Here is a 20,921-nt window from a genome sequence, read left to right as displayed (position 1 = left end):
AGACGCCCGATAAATGTAATGAATGCTCGATATAAAATTTACATGCTTGTTAAAATAATAAATATTCGATAAAAATAATAGACACTTGATAAATAAAATGATTGCTCCATACCAAATTCACATGCTTCCTAAATTAATAAATATTCGATATAAAAAATATAGGCTCAATAAATGTAACGAATGCTCAGTACCAAATTCTAATGCTTCCTAAATTATTAAATATTCGGTAAAATATAATAAATGCTCGATAAATGTACATATAATGAATGTTCAGTAGAAGTTTGATGGTGAAAGAATACTTACCCTTCAATAAAAATGATGATTTTATCCATAAAAAAGTTCAAAGCCCACAAAGAGTAGGTACTTACCTATACATTTTCATTGAAAATAAAAAATCAGTGAACACAAAATAAACACTAATTTAATAAAATATGTAATACAAAACAAAAAGTCTAACAATTCAAAAACAAAAACACATTTTCTGGTAACTAACTATTCTGAAAACAAAATGCTCGCAACAAAGAACTTAAAATAAAGTTGTTAATTTTGTAGGTATCTACTAACAAAACAAAACTTAAATCTGATTCGCAACAACAAAAACTTTAGGCACAAAGTACATCTGAGGATATGAGATTATCTGAAATAAAAAATGGCATATGTACATAGGTACATCAGGGAAATATTGACCTGTGTCTTACCTATTGAACTAAAAGAGTTCTTTTAGATTTGGGTGGTCGCCCACGACGTCTCTTTACTCCAATTGGAATAGCTTTTGCTTCAGGAGGTGGTGTGGTAAGTTTTAGCCGTATGGCCAATCCCACAATGTGTTTACGAATCAGCATTTTAAAATAAGTCGGACAATCACATTCACCATTAATCCAATCATCTTTGTCGTCGGGAATTGTTACTGTCCATACACTAAACATAACAGTCTTATATTTGTCAAAACTATGAAAGTCTAGTTTCGTACACTTTTCAAGGTTATCCTGGTTCACCTCGGTTATATCTTTTGAAGGAATAATGTAAACATTTCCCGATGGTGTCGCTTTAGAAATAATCTTTTTTTGTGCTTTAACCCACTGATAAGATTTTGTCCACAAATCTAGGTGAATAACTGGTTTTACGTGCACTTCTTTTAATTTCGAAGAATAATTTTGAGACCTGGTAGTTACATACTCCTTTAATATCACAGAGAATAGAGATAGAGGAAGCCGTTCTCTTAGAGTATTTTCATCTTTGATAACTCGGTTAAAAGCCTCTAGGGCGTTGTTAGTACTTGGACTTTTCTTGTCAACCCCTTCATACCAGTTTCGATTCATCTGTAGCCATTCACTTTCAAAATAACGTAAAAAGTCTTTTTGCTCCTCCCATTTTGAAAGAAACATGATAGACGCTCTATCGAATATCTCTTGACTTTTGCTTAATTGAAGACAATCAATATCTTCCAAGATTGTATGTATGTTTGCTTTTGGACGCACCAGTTTATCAGCTTTTTTTCTTACGTTTCTTTTCATATGAGCCCAGCACATTTTTATTGTAACGTTCGGACCAAATACATTTTTGAAACCATTTTGTATGCTATGGGCCGCATCACATATTAGTATCGATGGATTAATGGTTTCACCCAAAACTTTCTCTGCACCAGTTCTTAGCGCTTTGAATGCAAAAATAAAATCCTCAGTTTGCTCGTTGGCACAAACTGCCACTCCAAAAATATGAAATGATCTGGCCTTGTCTGTTGTTCCGAACACCAATAGCGGGAAACCTTGCCATATAAGTTTATATGTGGCATCTGCGTGGACATGGCAAGTATTCTGTGATTGCCTGATTAAATTTTTGGTTGACATAAAAAATCGAAAAGAAGGGGGATCCCCGTAATCCATTTGGTGAGATGTTATAAAAGCCTCATCTTTATTTTCTGGAACTGGAGAGTGGTCGATGCAAAATTGTTCTAACTCCCCAAGACTTATCGAATTCGGACCAAATTTTGACTTTCTTAAAGAAGCCAAATAATTATTTAACTGTTGCTTTTTAGGAATTGGTAAATGTTTCTTCGCCAAAATTTCCAAAATCTTTTTCGGTTTTAGTTTTGGATTATTTTCAAACAAGGTATTGATCTCAGTTTTAGTATGTCCGCTGTATGGTTGTTTTGGACGGGATACTTTCGCATGTATGAAGCAATTCCGATCGGTATAAAACTACATCCTCAGTATTTGCGGGATAATATAAATATACACCTGAAGCACATTGCTCTCCTCGATACTTTACTTTATTGCAACGATAAATTGCACTAACGTTACCCTCTGTATCAACATTTTTATGATAAAAGCTCCAAATACCTTCATCTTTTAGTGATTTTTGAGCTAAGGCTTTGTTACTGAATACCTGTTCTCTTTTCCACTGTTTATCATCAACCTTTTTCCTTCTTTTCTTTGGCTCCGACTCCTCAAGTACACCAGCCGCGCTATCCTCTGAAGAACTGTATTGAGGAATCTCACTGCCACTCATACACGTAGAACATGGAACATGCCCGCTTCGTTTTGTGAGGTTATGTACTGTTCGTCGATCGTCGGTAAGCAAGCACCGGTTTATTTGCATTACTGTAAAATGCAAAATTTCATTCAATAGTGTACGTAAATTATCGAGCATTTATATATTTTTTTGGTGCACATTTGGTTAAAATACCGACCAGAACTTAACGTGCAAGTTGTATTTTTTATATTGTGATTTTATAAAAAATATAAGGCATTTTCTATTATTTTATACTGCATTTTTATTTTTTTTATCGAGCATTTAGTATTTTTTTAATCTGCAAACCGCTTTAAATTACCGGGCGTTAATTACGACCCAATAAATAACTATTTTTACTCACGTAACATCGTAAGTTCTGGAATTTTTGTAACATTTCTCCTACTACATATTCCCTGTAGCATTTTGTACTAAAGCTTACAACACTAAAATAATACTCACTGATGTTGTCTAGTTCCTCACCGTTAAGAGCGACGTTAAGAAAGACGTGACCAACCAGTGAAAAAGGCTAAGCGAAGCAGAAGGAATGCCTCTTAACAATATTAAATCATTAATTACTCAGTGGAATATAACTTTGCAACGTTGTCGTTTATATTTTTGCATTGTTTTTCTTAAGCTTTAGTGTTAACTGATTCTAAAAATACCACTGGTTCTTCTGAAGTATTTGTCTTAACTGCATTGTATTTTGAGTATAAAAAACAGCGGTTTCCCTATTAGGGTGAAGTGAAAATATTTCCAATTACTAATTCTGACATAATTGTATTGCTATATGATCTTTGGTATTTAATTGAAAAAATTTGCACCGGTTAAACTTTTCAGTTAGAATAACATGTTAAGGCGGCCTTGCACCAAGGCTGCCTTTAGTCACATGTTGCCTTATAAATTGTAGAGATTTGAAGATTGAAATACAGTTGTCAAACATCCAACTATATTACCATCTAGTCACATATTATATCCCAAGTGCAAAATTTTTTATCGGAAAATTTTTTGATAATGAACGAAAACATCCATAAATGAGGTCAGAAGACCAATTATTATTAGCAAATAAGAGCACGAGACGAAGTCGAGGGCTTTTATTTGATAATAATAATTCGTCTTCTGACCGAATAATTTATGGATGTTTGAGTTCATTAGCAAAAAATTTGCCGATATTAAAATTTTGCACGAGGGGTATACGGCTGATTATTTCCTGAATAGAATGAAAACAAACGTATTATATCCAATCCTTTTTATTCAAAATAATTTATTTAAAAAAAAATCAGGTACCGACATTTCTTATCCGATTATTGAACAGTGTGCATTTTAGAGAAATTATATCGGGTTATTTTTTGTTTTCTCGTTTTGATTGGTCAATATTTGTTACGCAATTGGTTGCTAAACATATGAAGGAAATAATCACCAATAGAACTCTTTACAATAAACATGTTTTAAATGTTGATCTTTTTTTTAATTAAATATTTTTTTTACATTTTTCTATCCCCTAATTCGACACTTCGCTCGTGGGATAATCATCAATTGAAACGAAACAGAGAGTGAAAATGTTTTTGTGCGGTAAAAACTTATATCAGTTTTTTGAAGAAAGAACGATCGCTGTTCTAATACCTACAGCTTTTACTGTTATTCATTCGAGGATTTTAATCGAGTAATTCTTTTTTCATGCTTCGTTATCAAAGGATGTGTAAAAACATGAGCAGGTATGAATTTTAGGGTTCCAATCACATTTAATTTTAACTCTGTTTTGAAAATTTTGCGAAAAAATTGATAAATAAAAAAATTATTTTAACGAGTCGTACTGGTGATTAAATTTATTACGTGGACTTCCGTAGCACCCTGTATACATACTTGTAGGTTTCTACTATTTCTATTTAGGTAGAACCAAGAGAAACAGCCACATTTCTTTTCAAACATCTATCCTACACGATTTTTTCCAAAATTGAAAAGTACCTACCTGCTCAAAAAAAGTTCTAATAGTAATGAAATAACAGATTAGGTCAGGTCAGGTCATGCTCTTCCAGAAACTGCAAGAACATGATTGGAACAAGTATATTCACCATAATGGGGATTTATAAAAATAAAATCTGTTTGTATTAAGTTTATTATCAAGAAGGAGACAAATGTGAAATATATAGATCAACCATGGTGCCAACAATTATATTTTTCATTATTAATTACCCCATCAATCCAGGCGTTGTAATGTGTAATATCCACATATAAATCAGGTACTCCAATTCCACAGGATATTGCAAAGGACATGATACCAGTCAGCTGGCCATTGCAAAGCAAGGGACCTCCAGAATCTCCAGAACAAAAAGCTGCATCGTTACTGGTCATGCACAATAAATGTGGTGATAGTTTTCTATGTTTGGTCATTTTCCACCATTGTCCTTTGCAAACAGATTTCGGTACTTGTTTAACGAAACCCAGTTTTAATTTATTTGAATGTACATCGTTTCCCGGGTATCCTATTATTCCTTTTCCTAGTATTTTACAAGGGGTTTTGTAATCTTTGTAGACACGTCTTCTTCTTTTTGGAAATTTACTCACTTCTTTCACATTTTCTGCCAGTGTGATAATACCAATATCGTTAACTGGCATAAATGTTCCGTTATTGAAAGATGGATGAATTTTTGTTGATAATATTCTGTAGGGAGTTCCACCATATATGAGATTATTGCTTCCAACGATTGTTGCAGTTAACAACCTAAAAATTACAACTCTTGTTGTTTGTACCACGTAAACTAAATAATAAAGATTAAATTAGAAACAAAATTAAAAATGTGATGGAGATTTTTCTATTAACGGCATATCTTATATATTTAGTGCATCAATTTAATTAACCCTTTCAAGGTGCCTGTAGTATACCGGGTGTCCACTCTCACAGTCGAACATAGGCAATTAACACTGTGCATTCAGTTTATAGATATTGGGGTCTATTCTGTATTTTTTTAACAGCCTGTTTAAATTTAACAACCTGTTAAAGTATTAAATATGTTTCTCTGATGGGTCATTGTCATGGTTACGAATTTTTTGAGGCTGTTAAAATTAACATGTAAATTACAGAATAGACCCCATTATGCCATTATTTCGACACATCAAGAATTAAATTATAATATTAAAGTAATTAACAGTTTAAGCAGTTTTTATTATAAATTCTTTGAAAAAATTACAATGCAGTTCCTACCTTAGTTAATAATAAATCTAAATAATTTGCTGAATTTAAATTTCCCTTTATTTCAAATGTTACTAAAAATACCAGCCCAGATATGAATTTTTTGAGGATACTAAGTTCTAGTAGGAATATTTACTCGAGGATTTTCTTGACCCCAATATCGCGTGTTTTGAACATTTGGTTCGTTATCTAGTGTAGAAGTAGATTCCTCTGTGAAGCAAATTGTCGACAGAAAGCGACGATCATTAGCACGCTACTGTATTTCATAACAGGTTTCACTCTTACTTTCTTCATCAACAGCAAACATCTGTTGATGCCACTGTGTCTTGTAGGGATGATATTTGTACGTCCTGAGGATATTCAGTATCCGCGATTTACATAAACTTACTTCAAGAGAAATTAGTCTTAATCTGTATGGAGTACCTAACTATTCATTTTTCCGTAAATAATTTTGACAGTAATTTACCGAAATTCGCTGACTTAACCCAACAAATTACTAAATTTTTGGACAAATGCTGTCCAAATTGAAAATCATGGCATGTCATATTTAAAAACCGCCAAGTTTTAAATTAATATTTTAAAATAAAAATAGCACCTTTAATCTTATTATTAGTAATCATTTCAAGCGCAATAATTTTATCTTTCTATTGATACCATTACCTTACCTGTAAGTTCAATTGGCGAGCAGGAATCAGCAAAAACGTTCAATACAATGTTAATTGCCTATGTTCGAGTTTGAGAATGCAGAGGCTGTATACAGTGCGTTCGTAAAGTTCGAAATAAATTCGATAAAATTGTAAGTATTAATTTCTGAGAAAAGAGGTCAACTTTGTTTTTAAGAAGTGCATGTTGTACAGTACGTTATTTAAGTTGACAGCTTGTCGTCTCCTAATAATGATGTCATCAATAATTTTTTTAAATGACAACCCTCACTTTTTTCATCTTTTTCTGGTAGACCTTCTTATTACTTAAACGACTAATGAAAAAACTTGTTACCTTACATAACAATTTTTTTGAGAAAATGGCAAATTTTACTTAAAAAATTTAACTTAATTCTTAATGTAAAAATTTTAATTGACGTCAAACAAAATCTAACAAACATATCAGGTTAACAATAGAATTTAACGCAAGTTGCCTCCCGCCAACTATTTGGCACTCACCGACACTTTGTACACTGCGCTCAATAATGTCAGGGTTTATTTGTTCCGTTTCAGTGCGAATTCTCTACCGCAAATTCTTTGGTCTATTAAAATAAACCTTCCATTGTAACTAAATCTATTGAAAAAAAAATTCAGTTAAAAATTAAATTAAATTTTTTTAAGTAAAATTTGTCATTTTCTCAAAAAAATTGTCATGTAAGGTGTAAATTTTTTTCATTGATAGTTGAGCTAGTACGAAGGTGTACCAGAAAAATAATAAAAAATGGGGGTTGTCATTTAAAAAAATTACAGATGACGTCATTATTAGGAGATGACAAGCTGTCAATATAAGCAAAGTACTGAACAATATGCACTTTTTAAAAACAAAGGCGACTTGTTCAAGGATTTTTCTCAGAACTTAATACTTACAGTTTTATGGAATTTATTCCGAACTTTACGAACGCACTGTATACAGCGGCGGCCCTAGCCCTTTATTAGGGTAGAGCTAGGTTGTCTTTCGGCGCCCTTTAGTCGACAACTTCGAATCAATTATAGTTCAGTTTCTGGTAATAAAATACAAAAATTTTCAAAAATCGAATTTTGGCGCCCCTTCTCACCTGGCGCCTAGAGCGGCCGCTCCTCTCGCTCTACCCCAGGGCCGCCACTGACTGTATACCACACCTTTGCATTGACATTACATTGCATTTATAGATAACAATTAAACAGTGAAAGGGCTAACTCACCAAGGATATTCTTAAGAGTTTGATCTGAAATTTGAGTAGCTTCAGGCAAGTAAATCAACCAAAGGCATCAAGAATTATTGTAACACTTAAAAACTTAATAAATAACTTATAATATATGTTTATACGAACTTAATTTCAGAAAATACCAGTTGATAATAAATTTACACAAACCCCTTTTCCAAGCAGTGGGCTGAAGTTATCACATGTCTAGGATCTATCAGTGTCCCTCCACATATAAATTGGTCGAATTGATTGTCCTCAATTACCAAAGTTACCACATGTAAGTAATCACTGATATCATCTAGTTCCTCACCGTTAATAATTCTTGGACGTGACAAACCAGTGGAAAAGGCTATAATAAATAAAGCACAAAAAATATATATCTTAACACTATTTGAATTTATTAATTTTTATAATATAATAAAATTTTCCAAACTTGTTATTTATGCATATTTTTGCATGTGTATGTAATAATAATAATAATTGTTTATTCGTGTTAATATACAAAATAGTATTTACACATGTCCCAAACGAAAGAAAAATTAATTACATACATAATAGTAATGACAGAAGAAAAAACAAATAAAACAAATTTGACTATTTCAAATCATTATATGAATTGTTAAGAATTCATCAAAAGAGTAGGTAAATGATTTTATACAGGGTGGTCCCGATATAACCTGCCAAAAAAATTCTGGGTCATGAGAAGGATCTAACAAGTCCAAAAAACCCCCCTTTGTTAGGTCCAAAATAATGGGGATAAATTAACCCCTATCCACACCCATTCGACGCTGCTGACCCCAAAAATACGTACCTACTCAGGAATTAATTGTTGGTGTTTGCAAAGATGACAGTATCTAAGCAACATAGGTACCTGTATCATTTATGACAAATTTCAAATCTGACAAACTAAATTAATGACATTTATTGAAAACGCGTGCGTTAATTCACCAGCTTATTTAGGTACAAAAGCTGATTTTGTAGACTGAGATGAATAAGTAATAAATAAAGTGGTGTTCCTCAATGTGTAAATAAATGTAGAGGTAGTGTGTGCAAAATTGTGGAAGAACTGTGTAATAAGAGTATCGTCTTAATTGTGGTTAAATAGCCAAAATAATGTATTGAATAAATTTATTTATACTTCACATATTCGTACTTTCAACTCTAACTGAGAATATCTACTAACTAATGAAAGGTAAACTAGACTAGACACATTATTTGCCATCCGTTGGCATTTAAGCACATTTGAGTACGCTGGTACCAATTTTCATAAACAGAATTCAGCATTTCTGGGTTTTTACTAATCTGGTTCGCGGCGTCTGTTACGCGTTTCTGGAGTTGGCTTTTTGTATTTATTTCAACTTCGTATACCAAATCTTTCGTTTGGCCCCAAAAATTAAAATCCAGAGGGGTTAAATGGAGGATCGGGGACGCCATCGTATTGGAATCAGTCAGAACCAACCTCACATAAATGCAGATGTAAAATAGCTCCACAAAAGTACAACGAGACGGAAGGACTCCTTCAGGAAAACGCTCGCCGTATGGTAGCCTTGCCGGTCTTGAATTACCACGTGTTTCGCCATAGAGTAAATGCAAATCGGCGTGTTCTTGATTCGTGAATTTTATAACTTTTTGAAGAATTCGCAAATTTAAAATTAAACTTGACAAATGTCATAGGTGTTGCAGGTACCGTTGCTAAAGAAATCGCAGCCAAGTAACCAGAATTACCTTTTTAAAACCGATTAACTCATTAGCGTACAGCAAATTTTGACCAAATTTTCAATTATTTTTATCTCGAAAACGAAAAGACTTTTATTAGAAACTTTTTTTGTGTGTGAGTTCTACTCATCGTCACTTATTACTGGATTTCTTCTGGCAGGTTATATCGGGACCACCCTGTATAATAAATAAGTTTATATTTGCTTTAAAAATTGGTTTGGAGGTAAATTTTTATGAGAGTCCGGAAGTGCGTTGAAAAATTGAATGCAATAATAGTGGATTCCATCTTGTGATTTAGCTAAACGATATATGATCAATGTCTTGAGACCACGGTAGAGAATAATATAAGGTAAAACGACGAAGCGCCAAGCAGTGAGTCTCGAGTGGTAGACGATCGTGTTAGAAAGAGACGGAGAAGGTAGTGCTGCAGCGGCTCACTAATTTCGGCGTGTAAATTAATATAAAAACCCAGACAAGGAGTTCTTGAATAGGTTTGCTGTAGTACCATAACGATAAACGACTTTATAAACCAATAAGATGACTTAAAATAGTGATGTATCTAGGCAATAAACCTTTTAACGTTTAACGTAAATACGGCAAACCGGGCAAACGTATTTCAAAGAGACTGTATTTGCTAATGGTACCTCGCATATTAATTATTCACTATTATTGAATCTCTTATTTCAGTTTTCTTTTGCATCAGTCTTTGGGAGTAAAGGTTAGGGAATAAAATCAAATGAAAATGAGATTATAAAAATATTATATTATACCGCATTCATAGACTACAAAAAAGCCTATGATTCAGTACCACATTCATGATTAATTAAAATTCTTAAAATTTATAAAATTAATTTGGATTTGATTAACTTTTTATCCCATGTCATGACATTTTGGAGAACTTCTTTACATTTATCAATAAACAATACTAAATTAAAATCCGAGCCTATTCAAATTAAACGGGGAATTTATCAAGGAGATTCTTTAAGTCCTTTATGGTTTTGTCTAGCCATTAATCCTTTGACAAATTTATTAAATAGCACTGGATATGGTTTCAATATTAGACTTAATAATACCACACTATCCAAATTAAATCACCTTCTTTATATGGATGACATAAAACTTTATGCATCTAAAAAGAATCACATTTTATCTTTACTAACAATAACTGAAAATTTCTCAAATGATATTGGCATGAGGTTTGGTATTGATAAGTGTAAAACGCAATCAATATGTCGCGGTCGTTACGAAAATTTAGAATATAAGTATAACTAAAGAAGGAGAAATCATTAAAAATTTAAATAAAGGAGAATTTTATAAATATTTAGGTATTAATCAATCAAATCATATTCAACATTCAATTATAAAAGAAAATTTAGAAAAACAATTTTATTTAAGAATTAAATCTATTTTAAAATCAAAATTAAACGGTAATAATTTAATTAAAGCAGTTAATACATAGGTATGCTGTTCCATTGTTGACCTATTCTTTTGGTGTTATAAAATGGTCCAAAACTAATTTACAGAATATAAATATTCAAACTAGAGTTCTCTTTACAAAATTTTGTAAACATCACCCCAAATCTGCTATTGAAAGATTTAATTTACCACGCGAAAATGGTGGTAGGGGTTTTTCAAATCTAGAAATTCTACAACACAATCAAATTGCTTCACTAAAAAATTATTTTCTCAATAGAGCTCGTGATAACACTTTTTTTAATGCTTTGGTTTCAGCGGATAAAGGTTACACACCTTTAAATTTAAGTGATAATATAATTTCAGAACAACAAGAAATTAATATTCAAGCTTCTCATGCATGGCTTAAAAAATCAAATATTCATCCTGAGACTGAGGGTTTTATATTTGCAATACAAGATCGTGTTATAAATACAAGAAATTATAAAAAACACATATGCGGTTTACAATCGATCATTGATAAATGTAGGATTTGCGGAACTGAAGGGGAAACCATTGAACACATCATTTCTTCTTGCACCGTTTTGGCTCAAAGCGAATATAAAAAACGTCATGATATATTCGCAAAAATTATACACATGAATTTAGCAGTTAAATTCAACTTATTAAAGGATACACAACCACATTATATTTATAAACCAGAAAGTTGTTTGGAAAATGACAATTACAAATTATATTTTGATCGTACAGTTTTAACTGACATACATATTCAGCATAACAGACCAGACATTATTATTTTAAATAAACAACAAAAGCAAGCATATCTTTTAGATATTCACACAATATAACACAGACATATAATACAAAAATTAATAAATATTTAGAGCTCTCCGTTGCTATGAGAAATCTTTGGTGTTTAGAAAAAATTTCGATTTTACCATTTATAATTTCAGCAACAGGAATAGTACCGCAATCTCTTTTTAAAAATTTAAAAATTTTGGAATTAGAGAACACATTGGTGGTTAAAATTCAAAAAGGTATATTATTATACTCATGTCATATCGTGAGGAAATTCCTTAACATTGACACAGAACATAATACACAACAAAGTCAAAATGCGGAGGCGAGACGCAGGTAATTATGTTGATAAGCACTGCACTATTACTTGATAGTATAGTCCATTCATTTTAAATCTTGGGTAAAGTTGTAAACTCAAAACGCCGTAAATTATGAAAGCGGCAAGTTTTCATTGTGTGGGTACTGTAAAGTAGTAATCCCTCTGTTCACATAAAATTGGTACCACGTCGTACTTTCACCATCTTATCGACGAGCAAAAGAAAGAGACCTTAAAGTATCCGCAAATAAAAAAAAATTAAAACACATTTTGCGATCAGTGACCAAAAAAATGTTAAGAGATTGTTGATTTTGTATTGGGAAATTTTGTATTTGAGAAATAAGATTACTAAATAAAGAAATAAGAGTAATTAATAAAGTATCCATTACATGTATACTTTAAAGTAAATTAATAAATAAAATAATAAAATACTTACATAAACAAATAGAAAATTAATCGTCATCTGAATCAAATTCACTAGATGATTCACCAGTATTGGCAACAAATATTACATATTGAGTAAAATTAACGCACTGAATTCACTTTACACAACACAAGTTATTTCTTGAACGGTACAACTACGAGTAAGACTGTAATTGTTTAGTGACTTACGGCCGGCCGGTCCTGTATTTTTAAAATTCGGGAAAACCCCATTATTATGTACTTTCTGTCTACACTTGGGATGTCTTATTATTACCTGCACCCGTCGTATAGATAAGGTAAGCAGAACATATTTATAGTACCTAAAAACAGATGTTTTACCGACGAATGCAAATGTATGTTAAATAATGAGCCACCCAGAACACTCGATATTTGTCTCAAGAAAATCCGCGGATACATTTAACTACAAGAACGCAATGCCCTAAGGAATTTAATGTTTGGGATGGTATTTTTAATAATCAAATTATTTGGCGATTTTAGTAGTAAATTTAAACACAAACATATTTCGACATTTTGATAAATGTGAATAAAAATGTTTCTAATAACTTGACCATTTAACAAATGTTAAATTTAATCAATTTTTTAATGAAGTAGGTACCTGAAATCACGCAAAAACTATTTTTCATGTTAAATTCCTATGGTCAGGTTTGGTAGTTGACACTCGGTATTGAACACAGTTTTAGATTCACTGAGTTTCGGACAAGTGTCAAAGCAGGCAAGTTTTATTACTAAACCCAAGATTTAAAATGAATGGACTATAATATCCGTAATAGTGTATGTACTCCGGCAAAATTGCCGTGCCGTCGGGTGGAGGTGGGATACGAAAAATTAAATATTTATTGCGCTTGAAGTCTTGACTCTCTTTTTTTTATGACAATTTTTTTGTATTTTTGAAATCAGTTTTGTAATATTATTTTTTGCATAATTATCGCAATGAAAATAGCACTTTTCTAAACAAAAAATCGTAATGAAAGTTGCACTTTTTTAAACGAAAAATCGTAATAAAAGTTGCATCCATCTCCTTGGAGATGATTGGCAAAGCATACCTACTTTTTTTTTAATTTTTCATAAATCCTTTTAGGCCAAATTTCTCAACTTACAACGATTTGCAAAAAAATAGTGTGTACTTATAACACGTTATGAAAGTCTTTTTTTTCACTCATTGCTTGATTAAACTGCAAATTCAGTAAAGAAGTATGACTTTCATAACTAGTACAAATAACTATTTATTTTCATGACTAAAAAATAATAAATTAATTTTGACATAATTTCTTGTTGATGCATTTGACAGGAAAATTCAAGTGCATACAATATTTTTAGAGAAAATCTCGTCTATTGTTTGGTCAAATGCATCAACAGAGAGAACGTACATATTTTTAAATATGCACTCTATTTTTCAAAAAAGATTGAAAATTGCTAAAGGTGGGTGATTTAGACCACCTCGGGATTTTATGTTGGTAAAAGCGCTAAAATTTATCTCTTCTATTTGGCATCTTGAGATTCTTGCGACATGTATCACAGTTACTGTTTTTATAACTTTTTTTACAAATGAATTCGGTCAGATAATAGATTATACAATCTACGGTGTCTTGATCAAGACTATGAAAAATCATATTGTCATTTTTTTCCCGAATTTTCTCTCATTGATTTTTTGATTTGACTTTTCTTCGTATCGGAATCTAATACATACAGGCTGTCCCAAAATTGGCGTACAAACTACTTACTACCTTATCGAGGATGCTTAAATGTACATGAAAAAAAGATGGAAAAAATGTTTCCGACAAAAAAAATCAATTATTTTTATTATTATTATTAACGGTAATACAATGTAAACAAAGATATATTCGTACGTCATTACCTTGCAATGTTACCGTAGTGGATTTAAAATATTTTTTTCGATTTCCAAAGCTTCTAAATTCTCTATTATCCAGGATTAAATATTGGTAGTGACTGATCTTGTACTTTGTGATAATATGTACAACTAGAGGTAGCTGTCATGACAATTTCATACATATATTTCAAAATAATTGACGTGTTAAGTGCCACTTTCAAGGATCGCCAAATCAGCAAATAAGTCCAATAGAATTTTTCTGACGTTTACGGTAATCTCTTCTACACCGTAGTGCACCGTTAGTACGCCATTTTTGGGACACCTGTACATACTGAACAGTTACGGAACTGTGGTGGGTTTAATAAATTATAAGTTGACAACATTCTGTACAACTGTACAAAATGTGTAAACGTCGGATGATCGTTGGTCCCTCCAGCCTGAGGTACAAGTGCCAAAACAACTCTGAAATAAATGTTAAATCGGAAATACTTTTTGAAAAGTTAAACAACATATATACCAGTAATGGTTCTAAAAAAGAAATGCACAATCTCTGTGTGTGTACAATACCCATCAGATAAGCGAAATTTTTTTTAGTTATGTATTTAAATAAAACAAGTAGTTTTCTAGCTAACATACGTACTATCGCGGCCATCCAAAAGTGAACGTTTTTTTTAATAGTTTGATTTTTACTTTAAATCATAGGCGTCCTAAAATGTCAAAGTTTAACACTAGCGTTAAAAAAAATATTGAAACTATTTTTTTTAAATGCCACATCTCAGTCCGATCCAGAGAGCTAGGGCTACTGCAAAGCTAGAAGAAAATTGGTCGTTGGCTGCTGTGGCGAGAGAATTACATTGCAGTAAGACTTGCATCTTCAATATAAAGAGGCATTGGCAAAAAAACAGGCTTGCGAGGCCAATACGAATAGGTGTTGGAAAGGTCTCTTTACTAAAGTTTACTTTCACTTTAATAATGTATTAATTACTTCTCAGCTTCATTTTTATTAAAAATTATTTATTACAACTTTTTATTATTAAAATAGTAACGCCTGCTGTACGAGCGCCAATGAATAGAGTCTGATTTAATCTAACGAAAAATACGAAAATTTTCCCAAGCTATCGTTCACTTTTGGATGGCCGCGATTGTACATTCCTTAGATTACCTGGATAGGATACTGATTAAACTTATTGCTTAGTACGTAATGAAATCCACAACTTAATAAACATTGACTTAATTAAATAGTAGATAAAATTGTAACGCGTAAACCTTCTGTGGTACTTTTTGTTAGAAACTGATTTTTAGTAATTTGCCTGTCTACGACCATTTTTTCCCATTTGGCCCGTATTCACCAACGCCAACGTTAACTGTAGGTTAAAATATACGAAAACATTGTTATAACAATAGGTAACTAAAGTAACGAAGTATTTTAACCTACAGTTAACGTTAACTCGCGTTGGTGAATACGGCCGTATATGTCTAAGTAATTCAAATTTGAATTCAATATCTGGAAATATTCTCATTTATTCGACAAAATGCTTCATTATACTTAGGAACTTACTAGCTTCTGCAGGGTGACGGCGCCGGTGGTTTAAAGCATCGAATAAATCATTTATCTTTTTGTAAATAATATTGTTACATCTCAATGTTTTAAATAATCATCCTTATCCTTATAATATTTTAATCCATCCGCTACTGCATTACTAAATATCTAGATAACCCTTCAGATTTTTTTATGCAAACTTTATTGTAACCTTACCTGTGTAGCTAATTTGACGGGTATTTTATGTAAACTAGATGGTTTTAAATGCATACCCGTTATTTTACGGCAAATTTGTAAATTGTCAGGCAAAAAATGCAAAAAATTATAGCAGTCCTTCGTTTACGTGCATTGGACTGAGCACTACCTTTTCCATCCTTTATATTGATCTCTCACTCGCACATGTCTAGCGTTCGAGGGACACAATCTCAGTGCTGGACACGCTTCGTCGTCTTACCTATATTATTCTCTACCGTGCTTGAGACCTAGTAAAGTCCTCGTCGAAAAATAGTCAATTTTGACTTAAATTGTAAATCATTTTACAATAGGAGAGAAAATCGTCTTATAACTACCATAAATAATTTCATAAATAAATAGAGGCTGTTACTTTACCTGATGTTTGCTCTTCCTTGAGTCGGCACTGCACAACAAAGGGGCAATAAAGTTAGAGGGTATTATGGTAGTTATAAGACGGTTTGCTGTCCTATTGTGAAATGATTTACAATTTAAGTCAAAATTGACTATTTCTAGACGAGGACTTTACTGTATTGATGATAAGATGATAGTTTGGGGTATAGTTTCGGATTTTTAATAACATATTCCAAACATCTATATACAGGTGTCCCCAAAAAAAAAGACGAGTCCATAGCTCTCTTATTTATCGGAGGATTTTAATTATCTGTACACCAAATTAAATGGTTGTTAATAGGCTACAAAACGGCTTAATAAATTCACATATAGCTCCAAGGCCTTCAAGACTAAACTGTCAAAAAAAATTTTTTCAAATTTTACGTTCAAAATAGTCTATTATTTTCTCTACTAAAATAGTAACTGCTTTTACGGTGGAAGATCCTGTACGAAAACCAAATTGCTGAGGAAGTGAGGAGACAATAGATTGTTATCATGCAAAAAATTTAAAATTTGTTCAAATAATAATTTTTCAAAAATGTTTAATATAGCGGGCAAGAGAGAAATAGGTCTATAGTTTTTCATATCAGCTGGATTTCCTTTTTTATGCAGTGGAATGACAACGGCCTTTTTAAACAATCAGGAAAAATATTTTCTTTAATGCAGTAATTACGTAGATTACGTAAGAGGTGGAATTAGAATATTTTGAACACATTTTATAATCGGTACAGAAAGACCATAAATATCTTTTGAATGGGTATTACGTAACTTGGTGATTGCATCCCGTACTTGAACTTCTGATACCCCTTTAAAACAATAGTAATTATACACCAAGGTAGAGAAGACATTTTTTTAAGCCGAGGTAGTTTATTAAAGTAAAGTATTAAAGAAGCGAGGCTTAAAATTGTCTTCTTTAACGTGGTGTATATATTATTTTTTTCACTACTAGATACGTTAAAACCCTTTCTAATAATAATTATTAATCAAATTTGTTTGTCCGATGCGACGATCCGAGTTCTCATTTTTCAACGGTTGCTATGAAAATTGAAAATCGTCTGTCTACGTTAACCAATAAAATCAAAGAAAATCTTTCGTTGCTAGATGACGGCTGTTCATTATTAACCACTTGTTAATAATGAAAAATTATTAACTAGTAGGAGAGAAATTCTACTTCTGGGTTCAGTTCGAGACTCAATAATGACGCCTTCTAAGACTAGTAGTGAAAAAAAAAATTATTTGTACTATTCTCATTAGTCATAATAGAAATCGGATCTCTGCTTCCACTGGGTAATGAATTAATGATATTTTCAGCAACTCTCGAAAAAAAATTATGAAAATCATTGGGATTTATCTCACAATTGTTGTGTTCGTTATTTGATGTTCGATTATTGTTGATAAGGTTCCATAGAACTCTGGGATTGTTTTTATTATCAGAAATAAACTTGGCATTTGCTTCAATTTTAGTATCTCTAATAGCAAGATGGTAACGCTTCTTATAATCTGTTAGAAGTGATTTCAATTCCGGAGTCCTATGTAAATTATAAGCGTCACATATAACACCTAGTGTATTACGCATCTTATCTAGTACAGGTGTAAACCACTTCACAGAAGTGTTAGATCTGGAACCAGTTTTACAGAAAATTGGTTTTTGTGGGAAAGCTAAATTGTAATAGTACATAATAGTGTTCATAAACATTTGAAACTTAACATTGAGATCAAAGGATAAATCTACAAAATTCCAGTTTACATTTTCTAAGAATTTAAAGAACATAAATTTACCCTCATCAGACAAAGGTCTAACAATTTTTACTTTAGATTTTCTCGTGATAAAATGATTGGTACGTAAATTAATTGATATTCCTAAATGGTCTGATATGTGAAAATTTACTGGAGCAACGTCTATGTCTTCAGTAATTATATTAGAAAATACATTGTCAATTTAACTTGCGAATATAGACCATAACTTTGAAGTAAATCAGAAAACGATTGTGCATATTTGTTGTTAGTATTAAAGTGCATGTTAAAATCCCCTCCAATTATTAGATTTTTATTTTTATAATCTATTTTACCCAAAAGCTGCATAGTTTCAATAAACATGTTAAAGTCACCCAGAGGCGACCTATACACCGTAATGATGTACACATCTAATGAAGGAATAAATGTCCCTACTAATTCACAGTCTATTTCTATGGATAAATCTTTAACAGTAGGAAGAGGTATACGTTCAAAACTGGAGTTAACAAGCTGTATTACTCCTCCATGGATGTGATTTTTTTCTAGCAAAGTATTCAGCTACTGAATAACTACCTACTGTAAAACAACTCGCCTCAGACTCAACCAGGCAGTGTTCTTCGAGACATAAAATATCAAATTTATTAGTTTCTAATATAACCTCAAGTTCCTGAATTTTATTTCTTAAACACTGGATGTTCAAAAAAAGGATACTTGTTTTCACAACACTGCAGCACTTTGATTGCTATATGGAGTAGCGCGTTTTGCTTTTACTAACTGACACTTGTTTTTTATATACTTCACATGAGTAATTGAATCGCGAATGATCAACTTTCAAATTTAAATTGTTGGATTTGTTTAACTTCTAACAGTTAACACACACGGAATTATTATTACAATCCTTCTCGTCGTGACCTTCCTCGCAACAATTCAAACATTTAGAAACATCTTCTTTGCACTTTTCATTAGTGTGATTAAATCCTCCGCATTTAAAACACCGTAAAACATTTACGTGTTCATAAACTTTACAGATATTCCATCCGATACACACAGATTCCATTTTCATAAAGTCGGCGAAAGTAAGAGGATTAACTTCGATAATTGCTAAGTAATTTTTTTTCATTTTCTTGCAGATAATCAGTTTAAAAGTACCGCTGATGTTTTTAAGAGATAAATTCTGTTAAATTAAGCAGTTTCTCAGGTTTTCCTCGTTGAGTTCCTCGCTAAAACCTACAATTTTGATTTTTTTTCCAGATTCCAATCTAAAAATTCAAACTCTAAATTGGTTTGTACCACCTAAACTAAATAACATTGCTTAAATATGAAACAAAATTTAAAATCTGTTGGAAATTTTTCTGTTAACGGTATATAATTTGGTGCATAAACATGTGCATCATTCTAATGAACCTTACATGATGCCTGTGGTATATATACCACACCTTTACATTAACATTATATTGCATTGATAGATAACGATTGTGCAATAAAAGGGTTAACTCATCAAGGATATTCTTCGAGTTTGATCTGTGGAGTAGTTTCAGTCAAGTAAATCAACCAAAGGCATCAGAAATTGTTGTAACATGTTAACGCTTACTCAACAGTCAAATTAAGCAAGCTTTAATATCATGGCACATAATAATAAAAAACTTATATCTTTCTACCGACTTAATTTCAGAAAATATAAAACCGAGATTGCTGTACCAGTTGATCATAAATATAAACAAACCTCTTAATCAAGCAATGGCCGGCAGTTATCACATATCTAGGATCTATTAGTGTTCCTCCACATTTGAGCTCTCCATTGTCACTTATAAAAGTTACCACGTGCAAGTAATCACTGATATCGTCTAGTTCCTCACCGTTAATAATTCTTGGAGGTGTTAAACAATCAGTAGAGCAGACTAATTGAAGCACAAAAAAAATATCTTTTAAAACTAATTTAACTCTTTAATAATTGTGCATAATATCGAGCGATCAAATTAATTTGTAATCGAGTTATCCATGAATCCGAAATCGTATGTCGTTTCTTGAACAAAAAACACAGCTTAAAACACAGGTTAGATCTGTGCATATCAATCGAATAACATACGGATTCAAATCCATGGATGGCTCGATTACAAATTAATTTGATCGCTCTTTATAATTAAAATAATTTTGCAAACAATTCTTAAAACATAATTACCAAAAAACAGTCCCATCAAGCATAGAAGTGTTGCAATCATGGCTGTCACCATTTAAACCATAAAGAAAACTGCAAATGCAATTGAATTTCTAAAACCTCATTTTACTGAGATGTCGGATATAATTTAAATAGTATGTACGATTATGAATATACTATTTTAACTTAATCTAAACAACCAATAAATAGGCTTTAAATATGTTAATAAAAAACCAAGTTTAGAATAAATAAGTAAATGTAAAATTTTTTATGTTCGATTGTATTATACCTAATTCATGATTTATGATATCGTTTATTGTCCATAAACTAACTCTTTAGGAACTAGTCTATAAACCTCCATAAAAAGGACGCTTGACAATTTCGGGTATTACTTCAAAATGAACGTCAAAATAACTAAGGACCGGTTTCACCAACGCCAGTTAAAGTTAACTGTAGGTTAAAATGCTTCGTTACCTTAGTTACCTCTTGTTATAACAATGTTTTCGTATATTTTAATCTGTAGTTAAATTTAACTCACGTTGGTGAAACCGGCCCGAAATTTTATAATTTTATTTAAATCAGGAAAGAATAGAATTAACAGAAAACTTTACAGTAAAGATTCTTTGGCTTTTGCTGCAATTTCACTTACTTTGCTCATTATTACAACCAGAAATAAAGACGATTTCAGCTCGTATTTCAAACACAAACACTGTTATTTTTCAAATAAATAGTAATAAACAACTTCGTAACCGCAGCAATAAAAACAGAAA

At 31.7% G+C, this 20,921-nt stretch overlaps 1 long non-coding RNA gene across 2 annotated transcripts; it reads right to left on the bottom strand.

The window, feature by feature from the left end:
- Window positions 1-4,608: 4,608 nt before the first annotated feature.
- On the bottom strand, window positions 4,609-20,587 carry LOC138129720 (uncharacterized). Of its 2 annotated transcripts, XR_011159358.1 has the most exons (3): window positions 20,176-20,384; window positions 7,752-7,932; window positions 4,609-5,230 (listed from the first exon to the last, which is right to left on the bottom strand). It is a non-coding gene; the product is annotated as an uncharacterized lncRNA (long non-coding RNA). The 2 variants fall into 2 exon arrangements; XR_011159359.1 differs by lacking the exon at window positions 7,752-7,932 and having other exon boundaries at window positions 20,176-20,587.
- Between the last annotated feature and the right edge of the window lie 334 nt (window positions 20,588-20,921).

The sequence above is a fragment of the Tenebrio molitor genome, chromosome 4, assembly GCF_963966145.1.
Source record: "Tenebrio molitor chromosome 4, icTenMoli1.1, whole genome shotgun sequence".
Taxonomy (NCBI): domain Eukaryota; kingdom Metazoa; phylum Arthropoda; class Insecta; order Coleoptera; family Tenebrionidae; genus Tenebrio; species Tenebrio molitor.
Note: the sequence above shows the minus strand (reverse complement) of the source record. Positions and strands in the feature narration are given on the sequence as shown.